The 15,133-nt window shown below is 44.8% G+C and overlaps 1 long non-coding RNA gene across 8 annotated transcripts in view; it reads right to left on the reverse strand.

Moving 5' to 3' along the window:
• Nucleotides 1-120: 120 nt before the first annotated feature.
• LOC102164320 overlaps nt 121-15,133 on the reverse strand; it is a 45,704-nt gene continuing 30,691 nt past the window's right edge. For 4 of the 8 annotated variants that reach the window (XR_002341242.1, XR_002341243.1, XR_002341237.1 and 1 more), the window contains 3 exons: nt 6,904-7,028; nt 4,253-4,333; nt 132-2,501 (listed from right to left, as the gene is read on the reverse strand). This is a non-coding gene — a long non-coding RNA (uncharacterized LOC102164320). Of the gene's footprint in view, nt 2,502-4,252; nt 4,334-6,903; nt 7,029-15,133 lie in introns of all 8 variants that reach the window. The other 4 variants (XR_002341244.1, XR_002341238.1, XR_002341241.1 and 1 more) reach the window with 3 other exon arrangements.

The raw sequence follows: 15,133 nt of genomic DNA on the forward strand, positions 1-15,133 counted from the left end.
AACAAATTATCAAAAAATCTGGAGATAGGCCTTGTGGTCCCCGAGGCATGGCCACCTGAGAAAAGAGTGGCTTGGTGGAAAAGGGTAGAAACAGACCACCATTTTGCAGGTGGCCGGTTGGGGTCATGTTCCATTCCCTACCCTGCCCCCCAAGACAGGCCAGTTCCAGGCTCCCTCCATTCCGACAAACCTTCATTGCAGCCATTCTGAGATCTGCCGTGCTTTCCCATTTGGGTATCCAGGATGTCATTTTGGACATCTTCTACTCTAAAGTGACTCTTCAAATCTTCTGCTAATTCAGAATTTACGGTGTCTATAATTTCTTGCGTGATGTGTAAAAGTTCTTCATATATTTTGGAGAAATTCCTTGTCAGATATATGCGTGGTAAATAAAATAGACTGCTGGTCAATGGACTGCCTTGTCACTTTTAAAATGGTAATGTATGATGACCTTCAAAATTTCATGTTTTATATAACTCAGCTGAATCATTTTTTTAGCCCATAGCGAACACCTTCATTTTAGAAGGAGAATGAAATTTCTGTCTATGCCTTAATTGAGAAAATAGTTCCACTATTTGTGAAAAGCTTTGAAATTTCAGTGAAACATCTCCAATTACCTTTAGAGGGCAGAGAAAAGTGGCTTTTAGTATTAGCTTATTCTAAGTGAAGAGTCATTTGTTCTAGGATTTTTTTAGAAAATACTTTTCATTACCTCAGTGAGGCAAAGTTCAAATTAATTGCACATGGGTGCGGGTCAATTTTCTATTCCCCAATCTTGTCTCACTGTTATCGCTGTGTTGTCTTTACTTGGACCAATACTACAATGTTTACATTATTATGGTTTTTACGGGCACACCTGTGGCACAGGGAAGTTTCTCGGCTAGGGGTCAAATGGGCTGCTGCAGGCCTACCCCACAGCCAGGGCAAACCTGGGTCTGAGTCCTATCTGAAGCCTATGCTGCAGCTTATGGAAAGGCTGGATCCTCAACCCACTGAGCTAGGTCACAGATCAAACCTACATCCTCCCAGAGAAAATGTCGAGTTCTTAACCCGCTGAGACACAACAGGAACGCCTCATGGCTATGGTTTCAACATGACTTTGGAAATCTCCTAGAGTAAGGCCTCTAACTTAATGCCTCTCCACAGTTGATGGGCCAATCCAGGTACCGTGGTTTCCATATATGTTTTATAAGGAGTTTGCAAATTATCCCCGGAATGCCTGGGGCAATATGATTTCAAATAATGTTGATTTCACATTCAAACAATATTAGGAGTTTCAATCTTTGAATATGATATGTATATTATATATATTTATTTAGGTCTTCTTAAATTTAATGGCCACACCCATGCCATAGGGCTGTTTGTGGGCCAGGGATTGACTTCAAGGTGCAGCTGTGCCAGTGCCAGATCCTTTAACCCACTGCAGCCAGGCTGGCATTGACCCTGAAGCTCCGCAGCAACCTGGCCGCTGCGGTCAGAGTCTTAACACACTGGGCCATGGCAGGACCTCCTATTTAGCTCTTTAATGTCCTCGGCAAGAGTTTTCAGGAGTCTTCAGTGCATATGTTCTTAAACATTTAATGATTAAGGATGGGAATCTCCAGTGTGTTCTATTGAATTTCATTTGCTAAATATTCACTGCTATTTAGTGAACATTCCTATATTCTGGAGGAATACAATACACTGTTATATGAATTCTCTTGAGGTATAATTCAGACACAACACACTATGTCACTTTAGAGTATACAATCAAGTGCACTTCGATAGCTGGTTACACTATGAAAACTACAGCTACCATCTGATACACGGTGTGTCCATGTCCTCACAACCTTTGGACCCCTTTGCTTTCCTTCACTCCCTCAACCCTCAGCCCCAGGCAACCACTGCCATGAGAGATGAATTTGCATCTTTAGCACCCTTATAAATGGAACTACGCACGGACTCTTTCCTGTCTGCCTGCCTCCATGCAGCTTGATTCAGAGAATCTCCACCATCTTACAAGCAACAGCAGTGCTTGCACATTTTTTTGCTAAGCACTATTCCTTTATATCGATACTTTGTGTCAGTTCATACATTCACCAACTAATGGATGTCCCTGTAGTTTCCAGAGTTCAGTTCTTTTGAAGAAACTCACTATGGATATTCATGTGCAGGTTGTTATGGGGACATACTCTGTAAACACCTAGGAATGGAAAGGCTGCTCACATGATGGGTGTGTGCTCCAACTGTCATTCAGCTTTTCAAAGTGCCTGAATGACTACTCATTCCCCCAAGTGTAAGAAACATCTGGTGGCTTTACCCCTTTACCACATGTGGTATTTTCAATCTCTTTAAATTTAACCATGGTAATGAATATATAATCGGAACTCACTGTAGTTTTAATTTGTTTCTCTGATCACTGACACTGAGTTGATTATCTTTTTATGTTCTTGTGGCCCATTTATGTATCTTGTTCTGGAAGAGTTTCTTCAAGTCTGCGACCAATTCTTGGACTGCGTGGCCTTACGAGAAAAAATATGTGTAAGAATAGTACGATGAACACCACAGATCATTACTTTCACAAATTAAACAATGAGAGAAATGGAGAATAATAAATGGAAAAGGTGCTGTAGATGAGAAACTCAGTAGGGCTCAATGTCAAGTCTCACTGTGATGGACACAACTACTGAATCCCAATCAAACTTCTAATAGGTATCTGGGAAGACATTCACACGCTAATTCTCAAATTTATATGGAAATTCAAATGTGCCTCATTTATCAAAGCAATTTACAAAAGAGGAATAAAGGTGGATGACTCACACTGCCTGGTTCCAAAATCACTACAGAAATCTTTTACTGCATTTAAAGGATTTTGTGGTCCTTTTAATATCAGTTTTAAGCATTACCAGAGAGTGTGCATTTAGGTCCTCAGTGGGGTTTGTGATTTACAAATATTTTCCACTATTTGCAACTTGACCTTTCATTTATTACCAGTGTCTTCAAGACCAATATGGTTTTTCAATTTTTATGAATATTTATAAATCAATGTATTTTCAAGCGGTTATATCTTTGGCCTCATCTAAGAAACATATTTCTAATCTAAACTCACAAATATTTCCCTCTAGGTCTTCTACAAATTTTATGGTTTCCATTTAATTTGGGGGATTTTTTCTCTTTTTTGGTCTTTTTGTATATTCTAGGGTCGAAACTGGGGTATATGGCAGTTCCCAGGCTAGGGGTCCAATCGGAGCTGTAGCCTCTGGCCTATGCCACAGCCACAGCAACTTGGGATCTGAGCCACGTCTGTGACCTACACCATAGCTCACGGCAATGCCAGATCCCCAACCCATTGAGCAAGGCCAGGGATTAAACTCCAACCTCATGGTTCCTAGTCAGATTCGTTAACCACTGAGCCATGAGGTGAACTCCTGGTTTACATTTAGGTCTATGATCTATCCTGAGTTCCTTATTGTACAAGGTATGAGGTATGGATTCAGCCCAGTAATATAACTACTTCTCACATGCATATAGACATCTATTAGTCAAAAAGCTGAAGTAGATCATTCTTTACCATCTGTTGAAAAGAATATGTTTTCTCCATGGGGTTACCTCTCTGCACTGGTCAAAAATATCAGTCTTGTTGTAGGTAAAGGTTTACTTTTGGACTCTTTATTCTGGTCCCTTGATCCCTTGAAGTATCATTGCAACAGTTCCATCCTGATTTGACCATGATGACTATAAACTAATTCCTGAGGTCAGGCAGAGCTAGCCATGCAACTTTGTTCCCTATCTTATACCAACTACTTTGACTAAGCTGTGTGTGGGTGTTTTGTTTGTTTGCATGTTTGTTTTCTGCAAGCGTAATGGCAGCATATGGAAATTCCCAGGCACAGCAAGACAGGATACAAAACGCATCTGTGACCTAGAGTGCAGTTTGGAGCAATGACAGATACTTAACCCACTGAGCGAGGCCAGAGATTGAACCTGTGACCTCATGGATGCTAGCCAGATTTGTTTCTGCTGAGCCACGATGGAACTCCAAAGTGAGGAAAACCAACATCCCCAACATACTGCCTCTTCTAACTCCTGAACAAAAACTCTTTCCATTGTGTTGCATTTGAGAGATTTGTTTCCCAAAGCTCCACCGTTTAGACTGGGCCCAAGACTCAGTATGACCATAGATTGCTTCTCGCTGGTTTGGGTTGAACCAACGTGAGAGTTAGGTCTTGCATGTCATTGTATACAGTGGGCTGACTGTCCCTTCCTCTTTTACCTCTTGCCAGTTGGGTGTCCGAAAGGTGGTGTCATGTCATTCCCCACTTCCACTGACAGTCCTGGATGCCACTGCAGCAATCTGTCAAAACAGGTGTTTCACATTGTTTTATCAAAATCATCAGAGCCCATGTTTAAGTCGGCATCATAGTCAGCATAGTAGTCTGACAGTCGAGTCTTCCGTTAGCTCAACAACGAAAATCAGAAAATGAGAAATAACTTCTTTATTAGTTTGACCTTTTCCCCAAAGACATACCACTTCCATTTCAGGTGTGTGTGCTGATATGAAGACTCCTGACCTCCTCGAACCAGTCACTACTCGTCTAATACAATAGAGCTTAGTTACATACACAATGACGGCAAATCATGGGATAAATATTTATAGAGCACGAGGTGCATAGTTTTGCTAAACATGTTTTCTCAGATGTGATGTCCCTCTGAGCCTACTCATGTGTGGCTTCAAAAGCCTCCACCATTTTTCTCCACCCCTTTGAGGCCATGGTCATAAAATCTCCTCTACCTCATCCTAGGTCACCTGCCATGGGATCTCCTTGATTCCATAGCCCTAGAGGAAGAGCCATGGTCCCAGCTTTTTTCATTAAACGGCCTGCTGTTCCCATAAGAACAGGGGAAGCCAGTGGCTCTCTTTGTTCTTTGGAAGGTAGGGCCATCACTGGGGTCACCTGAAGAAGCTGTTGCCTTCACAAGTCACCAGATGATGCTAACCGCATTGAATGCTCTCACATTACATGACACTAAAGCCCACCCATGCATTCCGTTCCCTGAAAGGTCACTTTCTGAGTGGGATCTTAAAATGTTTGAGATTCACTGTCCAACCACACGAGTCCAACTGTCCTAGTCCAACCCTCTGCTTATTCTTTGGAATGTGCTACACTCTACCCAGAAGCTATGAAATGAACACAGGGAGGGAGCCCACACGAACAACCGTGACACTCACCTAGGACAGTTGGCACGTGGGACACTTCCTGAGGGAGGGTCTCTAGAGGCCTGTGACCTGATGCTTCAGGAAGCAAAAGCCAGGCACTGTCACTGCTCCTGTTTATACCTCTCCTTTCACCAGGAGGAGCCTGGTGGTTTCTGCCATTGATGTTCTCGCCTACAGACACCCAGGCTGAGCTGGGAAATGCCATCTTCACACTCTTTTCAGGAAGGATTCCCACCCTCCCCTTCCATCCCCCGCAAGGGAATCAGCACAACACATCTCGCACAAGGGCGCACTGAATGCTTTCATGGAGCTCAATAGGGAGAGAATCTGCACGTGTGGAAAGTATTTAACTTCTCAGAGAGAAAACCAAAAATCACCAGTCATCATGACAGGTATGACCCTAGAAGACATACTAAACTTGCCTCATTATTTCTCCACTTCCCCAAGACATAGTCGGAGTTACAGATCTTTGCGGTTTTCTCTGGAGACCTGGGCAGTGTGGACTGCTTTAAGGCAACATGGAGTCTGGGTGTCATCTGCACCCTGAGAGCCTCGAATCTGGCTGGAATCAGGGCCATGGAGCCAGGAAAGGCCATGCAGCTGTTGGGAAAAAAGAGAAGGGAACCAGGACCACCCACCAGGTCATGCCTTGCCCAAACGGACCACTTGCTCCGTTGACCCCAACACCAATACACCGCTCATGAGTTCACTGCTACCAGACAGAGAACGCCACAAACACGGGGATAACCCTTTATCCACCTCTGTGTCCAAGAATCCTCACACCAGGTCAAGCACTGAGGACCTTCTCAGCAACATCCTGTCACTGATTGAATAAGACAGGTCTCAAGTCTCTGCTCACCTCAACTCCATTCCAACGGTCCTGACAGGGAGGCTCTGCTTTCTCCCAGGATGTAGCACGTCGCCCTCCGTAAAGAAGAGGCTGCCCTACACGCACCTTATGCCATCACCTTCACCTCGGGTGACTCTCAGGCAGACACACCTGTCCTCGGGGATTCCTCTCCTGGTTTCACTACCATCAGGAACAGATGGCCTCAGTCTAGCCTCCCATCCTCTGGGCTGCAGCAACGACCCAAGTCAGGGGAGCAGCAGGCACATTTTGGTGCAACTATGCACACTTGTGCCTTCCTCTCACTGCGGTGATCTCCCCAGGAGAAGCTTACTGAGAGCTGAGCTCCGAGGTGTTAACACAGCAGAAGGCACATTAAGCGCTCAGCATGTCTTGAAGAGACCCTGTGTGTAAAGCCTTCCAAACTAAAGGCACAAAAGGATGATTATCTCTGCTTCAGATGCAAGGGACCCCCTCACCCTGGCCCCTTCTGGCCATGGGGCAGACCTGTCTGAGCTGCCAAGGACCATCTCTAATTCTTCTCCAAACCTCATTTCTCTCTCTTAGCACACACTTCCGTAGAGGACGGCCACTGAGGGCAACCCCAAGGTTGTGGCTGAGGGCTCTAGGGCACAGCCTCCTGCTGCCTCCTCCTCCTCATGGAACTGGTGCTTCCCAGCAGAATAAACCAACCCTGATCCATCCTGAGCATTCCTGGGCAGCTGCACATGTTCACATGGAGACAGTGACTCTCCCAGCCTTCCCTGCTCAGCTCAGGCTGCACACGGAAACCTGGATGATGCTGCGTGCATCCCTCAGTTGCCTTGACTTTTTGAACTTATCTGGTCCTCAGTCTCACCTCTCTTGCAAAGCACCTCCTCTGCCATTACTTGGGTTCTTCTCATCCTCAAAACCTGTTGATTTTCTTTCTTCCATCTCCTCCTGCAGGTCTGTGAGTTCAGTGTGTGGACTCAGTTCAGGCTCCTGCAGGAAAAACACAGACAAGGGACCAAAGTCAAGACTTGGCTGCAGTTCCCAGGGCACATGCAACATGCATCTCAGACCCACAGGCATGCAGGGAAAGAAAAAACAAAAACAAAAAAACTCAGCAGGAGAGGAATTTCGAGTATTGGAAGGACTTTATCTTCCTGATGAAGACACTGTGGTTCATGGAGATAGGGAGATTCTCCCAGGTTCCCACACCACTTGGGGGCAGCAGAGCCATCCATGAGCCTTGGCCACAAGCTTTTCTGTCCAAAAGCTCCGGTATCTCACAGCTGAATGTCAGGGAACACTGGGTCAAACATACAATTGTTCACTCTTCAAACAAACAAACAAACAACAACAAAAAAAAAAACAACTGTGTTGCAAGACATGTTTCCTTGAAAACTCCATCTTGTCCTTCTTTACTTTATCCCATCTTCTTGTCTTATTTTATCCCATCTTCCTTCTTTGGAAAAACAAGTCACAGTGCTGGTAAATGACTTAAGCTTAAGAGCAAAGACCTAAAGGCATAAATGACTTAAGCTTAAGAACTGTTATGTGCCTAGAGGTCAGAGTAAGAGCTTAACCCTTTACCACCTAAGTGGCTTTTTAAATAGTAAAAGAACTTATATAATAGTAAACCCTGTATCATCCACCCATAGCCACTCCTCACTTAATCTCACAATAAAAGCAGTGTGGTTTCTTGAGGCAGTGCTCTTGGTCCCTGAGATCTGGAGTTCCCCGGCACTCTTGGTCCCTGAGATTTGGAGTTCCCCGGTGCTCTTGGTCCCTGAGACCTTGAGTCCCACGCTCTTGGTCCCTGAGACCTTGAGTCCCCCGGCTCCCACCTTTACTTAAGATAAATGTCTCTGTGTCTTGTTTTATGTTAACTATTTTTTCTTAAGTTCCACAGCACCCGTTCTTCCCCATCCTGCTGAGCTGGCCCCGGCAAGTGGCGCCCAACGTGGGGCAGGCTCACAAACAGGCAGGCACGAGGAACGAAGGACCGCGACTACAGTGGAAATTTTATTCTCTGGAAGTGCTGTGGAGCCCTGAGAAGAAGGGAGGAATTTTGTGTGGCCACACTAAAGAAATCCTGCAGATAAGTTCCCTCTCTCAGGTATTTACGGGGTAAAATGGGAAACTATAATCCTTACATTTGTTTGTTTGGACAACTCCTTAAAAAGGGGGGTGCAAAAACAAGTGAAAGTAAGCTTTTGAAACTTTTTCAGACTATTGAGAGACATTGTGATTGGCTTTTTACATCAGAAACATTATATTTAAAGATATGGGAAATGATAGGAATGGAATTTAGGATATTGCAGGATGAGGGCATTCGAATTCCTGAGTCCATTTGGAGTACTTGGAACTTAATTAAATCAGTTTTAGAACTTCCAGAGACCACAGAGGACTTAGAGGAAGAAGGGGAGTTTACACCTTTGTTGGAAGAATCTAAATATGCAGTCCCTGAACAAAATTATCATAGAGAATATCTGGCTCCTGAGCCTTCGGCTCCAATTGTTGATTCTGATATTCCTCAATCGCCTCCTATTAGGAGTAAGGTGACGAGGACTCGTCAAGCCTCTACTTCCAGGGTTGTAAAGAAAGTGAGCGCTATCCCTGAACACCACCTATCATCCATTCAACAGGGAATTTTACAGGCTCAAAGGGAAGGTGATTTGGATGCCATACATTTAGCCTTTCCAGTAACTGTCAGGGAGACAGTGGCTCCAGGCATTGATCCCGCCAACCCTGATGGAGTTTACGAGTTCATTCATGAGCCCTTTCCTTTTAAAATTCTTAAAGAATTAAAACAGGCCGTTAACGGCATGGGATAAAATTGAATCTACGGGTCAAATAAATATTTCTTTTCAAAAGATCCTACAAGGCCCTAAGGAACCTTATACTGAATTCCTAGCTCGTTTACAAGAGGCATTAAAACGACAAGTTACTAACTCTGAGGTGTCTGATACTATTTTTCAATTGTTAGCATATGAAAACGCAAACACGGATTGCAAAAAGGCCATAGGATTTTTAAAAGGAAAAGCTAACATAGCCGAATATATTAAAGCCTGTCAGGGAGTGGGGACGGAGTCTTTTAAGGCCTCAATGCTAGCCCAAGCAATGGCTAATTTAAAAGTTAAAGACAAATTTTCAGGAAAATGTTTTAATTGTGGTAAGACAGGACATATCAAAAAACAATGTCGTGCTCTTCCACGAGCCCGACCTTTCTTTCACGGAGCTTCAGCACCTTCTAGTAACAATAATAAACAGCCCCGACTATGTCCAAGATGTAATAAAGGAAATCACTGGGCTAACCAGTGCCGGTCCATCTTTCATAAAGATGGAACCCCCTTGTTGGGAACCACTGCTATTCCTTGGAAAATTAAAAAAGGGGATCGGATTGCTCAAATATCATAAATGGGAAGTCTTTTAGAGGATTGATTGATACTGGTGCTGATGTTTCAATCATTAGCCATTTACACTGGCCAGACACCTGGCCTCTTCAGCCAGCTGATATTGAAGTCACTGGGTTAGGAAAAGCAGAGGGTCTCAAAAAGAGTGCCCAATGGCTTAATTGTGAAGGACCAGATGGGCAGCCAGCTAGATTGAAACCTTATGTTGCTCAACTCCCTATCAATCTATGGGGGAGAGATTTATTACAACAGTGGCATGCAGAAATTTACTTACCACCAGTAGATCAATATAGTCATCCCAAAAAATGTTGCAGAAACAGGGTTACATTCCCGGATTGGGATTAGGAAGACATCATCAGGGGAGAGTGGCACCTATTGAATCTGAGATTAAAATGGACAAATCTGGTTTGGGATATCGGCCTTTTCATTAGCGGCCACTGCTTGTAAAAATAATTATGTTTCTCCTGAACCTATTCGACTGAAATGGACTACAGAAAAACCAGTTTGGGTTGAGCAGTGGCCTCTTTCTTCAGAAAAAATTAAAGGTTTTAAGTGATCTGGTCCAAGAACAATTAGAGAAGGGCCATATAGAAGAATCAAACCATATCATGAGCAAGCTTGTGAAGCATCCCTCGACTCTAGACCCCAGAAGGAAGATGATAAGGGCTCATCTTCCCACTTGAGGTCAAATCAAACATCTAACCCGAGAAGCTGAAAATCTACTAAGAAAAGGAAAGCCTCTCACTCCAAATAATTTGGTCCTAGCTCTCTTTACTTTGGTTTCCATTGCAGTGAGTATTCTCACAACTGGCATAGAAATCATTTTATTACTTGTATAGTACAGGGATTAAAAGCCTCATGAGTAAAACCCATTAAAAACTATTGAAGATTTAATGAGAGAGTCCATCAGCTTTCTTAGCAAGACTCAGAAGGGCATTGAGAAAACATACAAAGGAACCCAGAAACAATGGAGGGCCAAATAATTCTTAAGGATAAATTCATAGCTCAGCCGGTGCCAGATATATGGAGAAAGCTCCAAAAAATTGGCTTTTGGCCCTGATCAGGATCTGGAGCACCTCCTCAGAGTATGTTATAATCGGGGCCAGGAAGAATGAAAAGAGAACAAGAAGAGAGACTGAGAAAAGACTGAGGCTCTAGTTATGGCACTACAGGGAGTCAACCTGGGAGTTTCAAAGGTGAGAGGACTAGGGCAGAGACCTATGCCCGGAGTCTGTTTCCTCTGAGGAAAAGAGGGACCCTTTAAATGGGAATGCCCCAAGACTCAGATCACTGGAAGAGGGATTGCCCCTGAAGACGAAGGTCTCTATGGTTGACCCCTCAGGCCCAGGATCAAGACTGATGGAACATTTCCATAATGGCTCCTGTCCTTATCACCACTCAGCCCCAGGTGACTCTAAATGTAGGAATACAGAGCCACTTTTCAGTCCTCCTCTCCAATCCTGGGCCCCTCGCTCATGAATCTGCCACATTTATATTTCTGGCAAGCCGGTTACAAAATTCTTTACACAACCTTTGAGTTGTGACTGGGAATCCATTTTCTTTTCTCAATACCTTTCTGATTGTTTCAGAGTCCAACTTCTCTTTTAGAAATTCTTAAAATATGGAAGGTAACTACATACATGTTGTTACAGTTGTCAACATTAGGTATAATATATTATCGTACCTAGGTTTAATAGAAGTCAAATGAGACACTGAAACATCAGCTACTAAACAGAAACTAAAGGTCTTTAGAATGATTAACCAATATGATCAGTGCCACCCTGAAATGGTCTCTATAAGAAAAACTTGTTTTTAGAAATTATAAAAGTCAGTCCGTGGTTGCTTTAGAAAAGTAGGATATGAGTGTTTTCAATATAGAAGGAATGAGGAATGGAATTGCATCTTCAAAAGAAAGATAGTCTGTCTTCAGCTGATTGCTCTACTTGGAAAATAAGGGACAGACTAATATGGATAAGAGAATTTTGAACATGGTAGGGACTGTTTAGAATATATTTGAGTAAGTTAACTTTAAGGTGATGCCATAGATCATACTGTTCAAAAGGACATAAGGTAGCTTTCCATTGCATGCTGACCAAGGCATACAAATGTTTCATAACCAGCCAGAGAAATCAGAAGAATCATATGAGTTACCTGTGCTATTATAAAATCTAAATGTTGTATTCCTGATTGTTCACAGAATGTGTCTAATTCCCTGCTAGATCATCATCAATAGATTCATGAGCTGTCAATTCAGCTCCAGTTTTTGGAGCTGCCCTGTGGAACCAGCTGACCTCCTCCTCCTGGTGAAAATATTTCTTTGAGGTATCCAAAGCAATGTTATCAAAGCCCACTTGACCATTCCATGAGTGGAGACCTAACTGCTTTCCCTAACGACGCCCCTTTTCAGCAGGAAGAAGTTAGAGCGGTCGTCGCCCCTTTTCCCACAGTTAGAGTCTCCAACTCAAAGGGGGGGAATTAAGGTAGATTTTTAACTCAGGTAGTCAGTGTAGGGATATGGGCTTTGATACATTCTTTGTAGCTACTTATTAACATTTGTAAACTGAGGGTCGCATAGCAAGCCCAACTGCTATAAAGGTTGCGGGTATTGCCCCATGGATCCATCACATCAGAGTGAAGAAGGTTGCATCCGCTGCTGACATGGACACTGGGGAGGCTGTACAGCACCTCGAGAATCTCTTCATGGTCAAGTTCCAGAGACTCCTTTTGCCATCATCAGAGTGCTAAGCCCTGCTCTGGCCACCCGTGGAAGCTGGTCAGTCTATGCACAGCAGAAGTCCGAGGAGTTCCACGTGAGACTTAAAACTTGAACTCTGAGACTTAACTTGGACTGTGTTCTAAGCGAATAATTCAAGAAGAAGTGAAAAAAGTTTCAAGAACTATTTTTGTCTTCCCGCAAAAACAAAAAGGGGGAGATGTTGCAAGACATGTTTCCTTGAAAACTCCATCTTGTCCTTCTTTACTTTATCCCATCTTCTTGTCTTATTTTATCCCATCTTCCTTCTTTGGAAAAACAAGTCACAGTGCTGGTAAATGACTTAAGCTTAAGAGCAAAGACCTAAAGGCATAAATGACTTAAGCTTAAGAACTGTTATGTGCCTAGAGGTCAGAGTAAGAGCTTAACCCTTTACCACCTAAGTGGCTTTTTAAATAGTAAAAGAACTTATATAATAGTAAACCCTGTATCATCCACCCATAGCCACTCCTCACTTAATCTCACAATAAAAGCAGTGTGGTTTCTTGAGGCAGTGCTCTTGGTCCCTGAGATCTGGAGTTCCCCGGCGCTCTTGGTCCCTGAGATTTGGAGTTCCCCGGTGCTCTTGGTCCCTGAGACCTTGAGTCCCACGCTCTTGGTCCCTGAGACCTTGAGTCCCCCGGCTCCCACCTTTACTTAAGATAAATGTCTCTGTGTCTTGTTTTATGTTAACTATTTTTTCTTAAGTTCCACAGCACCCGTTCTTCCCCATCCTGCTGAGCTGGCCCCGGCACAACTGAAAGATATTTCCTGAAAGAACACTGTATCACTGTTCAACTGTCCCTTGTTGATACTCGGGCACTTGTCAGTCCAGCCTGGCGCATGGGACCAATGAACACAAAAGCATTAAGCACATCACAACCATATTTCAATATATATTATCTGTCAATATGCACCTTCTGTGCTAGAGATCATCTTTCTGACAGCAGGCACTCTCCCGGCCTGGTTCACCCCACCTCTCCTCCCCAGTGCCTCCTCAAGTGCCGGCCAGATCCAACATTTACTGCCCAGCAGATAAACACCAGGTACCAGGGCTACCTTTTATCCATGTCTTCTCGTCCCGTCACATTTCCAATCAGATCTTATCCTAGGTCGGTGCTAAACAGCGAAAGCACAGTCCTAGGAAAAGCAGTCCACCATGCAAATATCTGCTCCATCATGCACCAAAGTTACATGACATGAAGATTTCATCGCCCTCTGGGGCACAGTGATCTCATGGATAACAAACACGGAGGACCGTATAATGTGAAACAGACAAGGCCATATTGACCTGGGATGAGGAACCGTGCTGTCAGGCAGCCCACAGGCTCTAAGCCCTGGGCTCTATGCTCAGCTCAAGAAGGGCAACATCACAGTCGCTATGCAGCATGTGAAACACCTCAGGGCATAAGGCCCAAGAAACTGCATCCACATCAAGGGAAAAGCTCCACCATTCCAGGAAGAGCCTCAGCTTAAGTAAAGCCAGTCCCTTGCCCAGGTGCTCTCTCAAGGGGAAATGTCACCTTGTCCAGGATGGGTGCTCAGCCCTGCCCAGCCCTTCTCTCTTCAACCACAGAAATGGGTAGGGTCCTGCAGCCTGCACACCTGTGCAGCACTGGCCAGTGGGCCTTGATGTGGCCTCAGGAGGGCAGCATCCCTGGGGACCTGTCCTCAGGCTCCTCCAGCTCTCAGCTCAACTCCAAACCCACAGGTAAAGCACAAAGCCCTGAAAGGTCAGCCTGTTCACTGAAATCTCAGGTAGGATCCACCCTTTGCCTACCTGGCTGGCGTTTTTCATTTCTTTTCTAGTCCCTGGCCCGTGCGCAGAGGATAAAATGAAAGGGCCGCATCAATGATCAGTCCTTTCGAAGTGCATCCTTCATGCTCCCTGCCCAGGCCCTTGGTGCAGAGTGGGAGGTGTGAGAAAGTCAGAGGCCACCTCTGTGCTCTCACTTTCACGGCCTCTCTCTCCCCACATCCTGATCCCCTCACTGCTCCCTCTCAGACCTTCCAGAATGCCAGGCACGGGCCTTCACAGAATATTCCTCCATCAGTCAGGAGTTGTGACAGAAAGGGGGGCTGTTTCTACACACCTCCCCACCCACAAATAAATCCCAGTTCACACTCCCCCTCTCCCTCCTAGCTCTCCCAGCTCTCCTAGTCAGGTCATCTTCCCACCTGGAGCGGGGTGACTCTACAGGTAACGCTGGGATGCGGCTCAGGTCCAACAGGAAGAGAACTGTGATTTTCAGGACAAGGCTGCATCCAGAGCAAAGTGAGGCATCGCTGTGGTCTGTCGTTAGCACCCCTTCCCCTGCTCTCGACTGCACTGCTTTTCTTTCTCTGGGGGTGTTTTCTCCAACTCTCTGATGGGCTTTCAGATGCCGGGAGCAGAGCCTTACTGCCAAGATCAGGCCATCACGGGGAGATGTTATTATTCAAACACAGATGCAGTCATTTGTGTCAGTGAGGGTTGGGATGGAGAAGCACTGGCATTTCCTAATCACAGGTTCGTTGCCACGATGAAGGCAGAAGAGCCGAGACAAGCCATTTTAGTGATGTTTGCGAATGACGAGGACATCGAACAGGCTGTGACTCCCTGGGAGATGGCAAATTCACTTGGGTTACCTGCTTCAAGGACCCAAGATGGCAAATAGTCACAACTTCAGCAACCCAAGGCACTGGCCTTTAGGAGGCAATGGAATGGTTAGTGGAAACACTAAAGATCAGACAGAAATGCAGTCACTTCCGCTCCTCTCAAACAAGACCACGTCACATGTCCCACCAGAAAGAGTTAAGGGGGCTTTGCGCCTGCCGTTTCACTTATTAATCACCTTTTAAATTTGTATCTATTTGTTTTAGCTTTTTAGGGCTGCACCTGCGGCACGTGGACGTTCCCAGGCTGGGAATCAAATAGGAGCTACAGCTGCCGGCCT

The sequence above is a fragment of the Sus scrofa genome, unplaced genomic scaffold (genome assembly GCF_000003025.6).
Source record: "Sus scrofa isolate TJ Tabasco breed Duroc unplaced genomic scaffold, Sscrofa11.1 Contig344, whole genome shotgun sequence".
NCBI classification, from domain to species: Eukaryota; Metazoa; Chordata; class Mammalia; order Artiodactyla; family Suidae; genus Sus; species Sus scrofa.